Genomic DNA, 6691 nt, shown 5'->3' on the forward strand with positions numbered 1-6691 from the left:
TTATCTGGGTCCATTTGTAATCCCTGGCCAGAGACCAAGTATCCTAGGAAAGGAAGAGATTGACATTCAAACAGACATTTCTCCATTTTGGCATAAAGTTGATTGTCTCGCAGTCTCTGAAGAACCATGCGGACATGCTGGCGGTGTTCTTCTAAGTTGGCAGAAAAAATCAGAATATCGTCCAGATAAACCACAACACAGGAATATAAGAGATCACGAAAAATTTCATTAACAAAGTCTTGGAAGACGGCAGGGGCGTTGCACAGGCCAAAGGGCATGACCAGATACTCAAAGTGCCCATCTCTGGTGTTAAATGCAGTCTTCCATTCGTCCCCCTCCCTGATGCGGATGAGATTATAAGCACCTCTTAAGTCCAGTTTGGTAAAGATGTGGGCACCTTGAAGGCGATCAAAGAGTTCTGAGATAAGAGGTAGGGGGTAGCGGTTCTTTACCGTGATTTTATTAAGTCCGCGGTAATCAATGCAAGGGCGTAGGGAGCCATCTTTTTTGGACACAAAGAAAAATCCAGCTCCGGCAGGAGAGGAGGATTTGCGGATAAACCCCTTTTTTAAATTTTCCTGGATGTATTCAGACATAGCACGAGTCTCTGGAGCAGACAGAGGATAAATTCTGCCCCGGGGTGGAGTAGTACCCAGGAGGAGGTCAATAGGACAGTCATAAGGCCTGTGAGGAGGTAAAGTCTCAGCTTGCTTTTTGCAAAATACGTCAGCATAGTCCATATAAGTCTTAGGGAGACCGGTTACAGGGGGAACCACAGGGTCACGGCAGGGAGTACTGGGAACCGGTTTAAGACAGTCCTTGAAACAAGAAGTACCCCAGCTCTTGATTTCTCCTGTGGACCAATCAAGGGTTGGGGAATGGCGTTGAAGCCACGGTAATCCAAGAAGAATTTCGGAAGTGCAGTTGGAGAGGACCAAAAACTCAATTTTTTCGTGATGAGGTCCGATGCACATTAGGAGAGGTTCCGTGCGGTAACGCACGGTACAGTCCAATCTTTCATTGTGAACACAATTGATGTAGAGGGGTCTGGCGAGACTGGTCACCGGGATGTTGAACCTGTTGATGAGAGAGGCCAAAATAAAATTTCCTGCAGATCCAGAATCCAAGAAGGCCATAGTAGAGAAGGAGAAGGTAGAGGAAGATATCCGCACAGGCACAGTAAGGCGTGGAGAAGCAGAGTTGACATCAAGAACTGTCTCACCTTTGTGCGGAGTCAGCGTACGTCTTTCCAGGCGGGGAGGACGGATAGGACAATCCTTCAGGAAGTGTTCGGTACCGGCACAGTACAGGCACAGATTCTCCATGCGACGTCGTGTCCTCTCTTGAGGTGTCAAGCGAGACCAGTCAACTTGCATAGCCTCCACGGCGGGAGGCACAGGAACGGATTGCAGAGGACCAGAGGAGAGAGGAGCCGGGGAGAAAAAACGCCTAGTGCGAACAAAGTCCATATCCTGGCGGAGCTCCTGACGCCTTTTGGAAAAACGCATGTCAATGCGGGTGGCCAGATGAATAAGTTCATGCAGGTTAGCAGGAATTTCTCGTGCGGCCAGAACATCTTTAATGTTGCTGGATAGGCCTTTTTTAAAGGTCGCGCAGAGGGCCTCATTATTCCAGGATAATTCGGAGGCAAGAGTACGGAATTGGATGGCGTACTCGCCAACAGAAGAATTACCCTGGACCAGGTTCAGCAGGGCAGTCTCAGCAGAAGAGGCTCGGGCAGGTTCCTCAAAGACACTTCGAATCTCCGTGAAGAAGGAGTGTACAGAGGCAGTGACGGGGTCATTGCGGTCCCAGAGCGGTGTGGCCCATGACAGAGCTTTCCCAGACAGAAGGCTGACTACGAAAGCCACCTTAGACCTTTCAGTAGGAAACTGGTCCGACATCATCTCCAAGTGCAGGGAACATTGTGAAAGAAAGCCGCGGCAAAACTTAGAGTCCCCATCAAATTTATCCGGCAAGGATAATCGTAGGCCGGAAGCGGCCACTCGCTGCGGAGGAGGTGCAGGAGCTGGCGGAGGAGATGATTGCTGAAGCTGTGGTAGTAGCTGCTGTAGCATCACGGTCAGTTGAGACAGCTGGTGGCCTTGTTGCGCTATCTGTTGCGACTGCTGGGCGACCACCGTGGTGAGGTCGGTGACAACTGGCAGTGGGACTTCAGCGGGATCCATGGCCGGATCTACTGTCACGATTCGGCTGGCAGGTGGTGGATCCACTGTGCCAGAGAGGAATTGGCGTGGACCGTGCTGGTGGACCGGTTCTAAGTTGCTACTGGTATTCACCAGAGCCCGCCGCAAAGCGGGATGGTCTTGCAGCGGCGGTAGCAACCAAGTCGTATCCACCAGCAACGGCTCAACCTCTCTGACTGCTGAAGATAGGCGCGGTACAAGGGAGTAGACAAGAGCAAGGTCGGATGTAGCAGAAGGTCGGGGCAGGCAGCAAGGATCGTAGTCAGGGGCAACGGCAGGAGGTCTGGGACACAGGCTAGGAACACACAAGGAAACGCTTTCACTGGCACAATGGCAACAAGATCCGGCGAGGGAGTGCAGGGGAAGTGAGGTATAAATAGGGAGTGCACAGGTGAACACACTAATTAAGCTAACTGCGCCAATCAGTGGCGCAGTGGCCCTTTAAATTGCAGAGACCCGGCGCGCGCGTGCCCTAGGGAGCGGGGCCGCGCGCGCCGGGACAAGACCGACGGAGAGCGAGTCAGGTACGGGAGCCGGGATGCGCATCGCGAGCGGGCGCCTCCCGCATCGCGAATCGCATCCCGGCTGGGAGAGGTATCGCAGCGCACCCGGTCAGCAGGTCTGACCGGGGAGCTGCAATTGCGAGGATGTTGCGAGCGCTTCGGGGAGGAGCGGGGACCCGGAGCGCTCGGCGTAACAGGGTGAGTGGGACTTAAAGTAAGTTTACATTGCATTTTCCCTGACTCCTAGGCCCAAATTGTGTGAGAAAAAATATTTCCCCCACAGCAACCAATCACAGCTCAGCTAAGGAGCTCTGGTAAAGGGAAACCTGAGCTGTGATTGGTTGCTGGGGGAAAATCAGTCTATTTTTTCTCACACAGTTTGATAAATTTGGGCCTTAGTACTTACCTTCGCAACCTGTCAAAAAGGGATGCGGACAGGTTTATTTGACAAAACTGAAAGGCATGGCTGTTCAGTACGGGAAAATATTTTGCTCCTATGTCTGCATTCCCATTTTAACAGGTTGTTGTTGATTACTCCAAGCAGCCAGGACAACCGCAATGTGAACTTATACTTAAAGGAACAAATACAACTCTTTTAAAGGCAATATGTAATGAGCTTCAGGCTCCTACACTACAAACAACTATCATTTAATCTAAAAACCTGCAGCATTTCAGGTAAAAATAGTTTAGAAATGACTCAGCTGTTTGGAGTGGGTAAAGAAGTAAAAGACCGTGCTTCAGACGCTGAATATTCAAATGCAGGTATAGCATTAAAAGTGCCATTTGGGCACTATGTTTATTATGAAATCACCAATGACGCGTTTCAGAGGTTAGACGCTCCTTCCTCAGATTGGCATAAACAGTATTACACAGAGAGCATATTTATAGACAAAAAAATGGACACCAGGTATGGGTGGGTGGAGTTGACCCCTGCGATAAAAAAACATACCAAGGCTCCATGCTACTGCGCATGTGGGAGATTGGACTTTTCCACAATAGATCTAAAGTATTTTCCAATCTGTGAAAAACGCCATCAAGTTTTTTACAATCTGTGGAAAACGACATACGCATGCGCGATTAGCGTAGTGTACGCTAGGTCTACGCAAATAGTGTAGACTAGCGCATGCTTATGGCGTTTTTCACAGATTGGAAAATACTTTACATCACCGGCAGTGCTGTGTGAAGAAGAGGCTGAATGAAAGCTTATATAAATAAACAGGTTATGCGTTTACTATGAAACAGGAGCGAGGCTCAATGAAAAGACAACAATGTAGTATCCTTTGTTGTCCGGTGGCAGAATTGAGCCTCGCTCCTGTTTCATAGTAAAAACGTCACCTGTTTATTTATATAAGCTTTCATTCAGGGTTTAACCTCCGAAACGCGTCATTGGTGATTTCCTAATAAACATAGTGCCCAAATGGCACTTTAAATGCCATTTCATTCAAACCATGGGGCTGTAATGTTTGATAAAGCCCCATGGTTTGAATGAAATGACAGAACTTAACTATTAACTCTCTGCTTCGAAGATTTTACACTATCTCTTACAAGAAATTAGAACTTTTTTGATAATATTGATACTGGGATACCAAGTTCTTTTTAGCCTGCTTATATCCCTAGGGGTCTTTCGCACACAGTCCTGCAATCAGTAGTTATATATTTTATATGTTATATTTTATGATTGTAATTATCAAGTGTGATTAGCTCACCGCCCACATTTTCCTTATACTGAATTTAATAGCTATTCTGGATATTCATTATTTTCACCAGAGGCGTAGCTTGAAACCACAGGGCCCCGGTTGGCTCCTCACTTTGTCAGCAGATCCTCATCCTTTATATAAAGACAATAACTATCATAATCCTGCCAAATACTGAACCCTCTGAACATAACCCTGCCATACTGTGTTCCCTAAAAATAATACTGCGACACACTGTACCCAGGGATTATAATACTGCCCACACTGTACTCTATGAATATAATACTGCCACAAACTGTACCTTCTGAATATAAGTAGATATTACAACAATCAGCACAACCTGCAACTTGTAGCACAGACTTTCAACCTGTTTTTGGAGCTCCACTTAACTCTTCAAAGGCATCACTGCTCAAAATGTAAATATGTGGGGAAGTAGCACAAAAATAAACAGTTCGTATGTAGTACCCAATAGGGCAATCACTCACAGATCCATGGATATTCCGTTTCTGTTTCTTTTATTTCTTTAATACCTAGTATAACAAACTTTCTTAAATAGTAGATACAGACACGGCATGCTGCAGTCTTTGTCTCTGTCTGACTCTCCCAGCCGTGGACATAATGGCGTTTTGGGGGCGGCCCACCTTAGTCATGCATGACTAGGGGGTTCTGCTCCCGAAACGCCATTGCATTGCATTGTTGCTGCAATCCAGAGGACAGTGTGAGCTGAGATACTAGCTGGGGAAAAGCACCTGAGGTGTAGCTGGGACCAGTGGATCCACATCCCTGTAGCTCATGGTTCTGTATAAGTGCAAGGTTCTGCATAAGGACTTTGCAGAACAATCTTATGTTCTCATGGGCCAGCACAGAGAAACATCATTTAACCCCTTAAGGACGCAGGACGTAAATGTATGTCCTGGTGAGGTGGTACTTAACGCACCAGGACGTACATTTACGTCCTATGCATAACCGCGGGCATCGGAGCGATGCCCGTGTCACGCGCGGCCGATCCCGGCTGCTGATCGCAGCCAGAGACCCGCCGGCAATGGCCGACGCCCGCGATCTCGCGGGCATCCGCCATTAACCCCTCAGGTGCCGGGATCAATACAGATCCCGGCATCTGCGGCAGTGCGCGATTTGAATGAATGATCGGATTGCCCGCAGCGCTGCTGCGGGGATCCGATCATTCATAATGCCGCACGGAGGTCCCCTCTCCTGCCTCCGTCCGGCTCCCGGCGTCTTCTGTTCTGGTCTGTGATCGAGCAGACCAGAGCAGAAGATGACCGAAAACACTGATCTGTTCTATGTCCTATACATAGAACAGATCAGTATTAGCAATCATGGTATTGCTATGAATAGTCTCCTATGGGGACTATTCAAGTGTAAAAAAAAAATAAAAAAATGTAAAAGTCAAAGTAAAAAAAAAGTGAAAAATCCCCTCCCCCAATAAAAAAGTAAAACGTCCGTTTTTTCCTATTTTACCCCCAAAATGCGTAAACATTTTTTTTTATAGACATATTTGGTATCGCCGCGTGCATAAATGTCCGATCTATTAAAATAAAATGTTAATGATCCTGTACGGTGAATGGCGTGAACGAAAAAAAAAAAAAGGCCAAAATTCCTACTTTTGTAATACATTTTATTTAAAAAAAAATTATAAAAAATTAATTAAAAGTTTTTCATATGCAAATGTGGTATAAAAAAAAGTACAGATCATGGTGCAAAAAATTAGCCCCCATACCGCCGCTTATACGGAAAAATAAAAAAGTTAGAGGTCATCAAAATAAAGGGATTATAAACGTACTAATTTGGTTAAAAAGTTTGTGATTTTTTTTAAGCGCAACAATAATATAAAAGTATGTAATAATGGGTATTGTTTTAATCGTATTGACCCTCAGAATAAAGAACACACGTCATTTTTACCATAAATTGTACGGCGTGAAAACGAAACCTTTCAAAATTAGCAAAATTGCGTTTTTCGTTTTAATTTCCCCACAAAAATAGTGTTTTTTGGTTGCGCCATACATTTTATGATATAATGAGTGATGTCATTACAAAGGACAACTGGTCGCGCAAAAAACAAGCCCTCATACTAGTCTGTGGATGAAAATATAAAAGAGTTATGATTTTTAGAAGGCGAGGAGGAAAAAATGAAAACGTAAAAATTAAATTGTCTGAGTCCTTAAGGCCAAAATGGGCTGAGTCCGTAAGGGGTTAATACATGGAGACATAGTCTCTTAACCCCTTAAGGACCAAGGACGTACCGGTACGTCCTTGGTCCTGCTCTTCT

This window comes from Hyla sarda, chromosome 5 (genome assembly GCF_029499605.1).
Source record: "Hyla sarda isolate aHylSar1 chromosome 5, aHylSar1.hap1, whole genome shotgun sequence".
Taxonomy (NCBI): Eukaryota; Metazoa; Chordata; class Amphibia; order Anura; family Hylidae; genus Hyla; species Hyla sarda.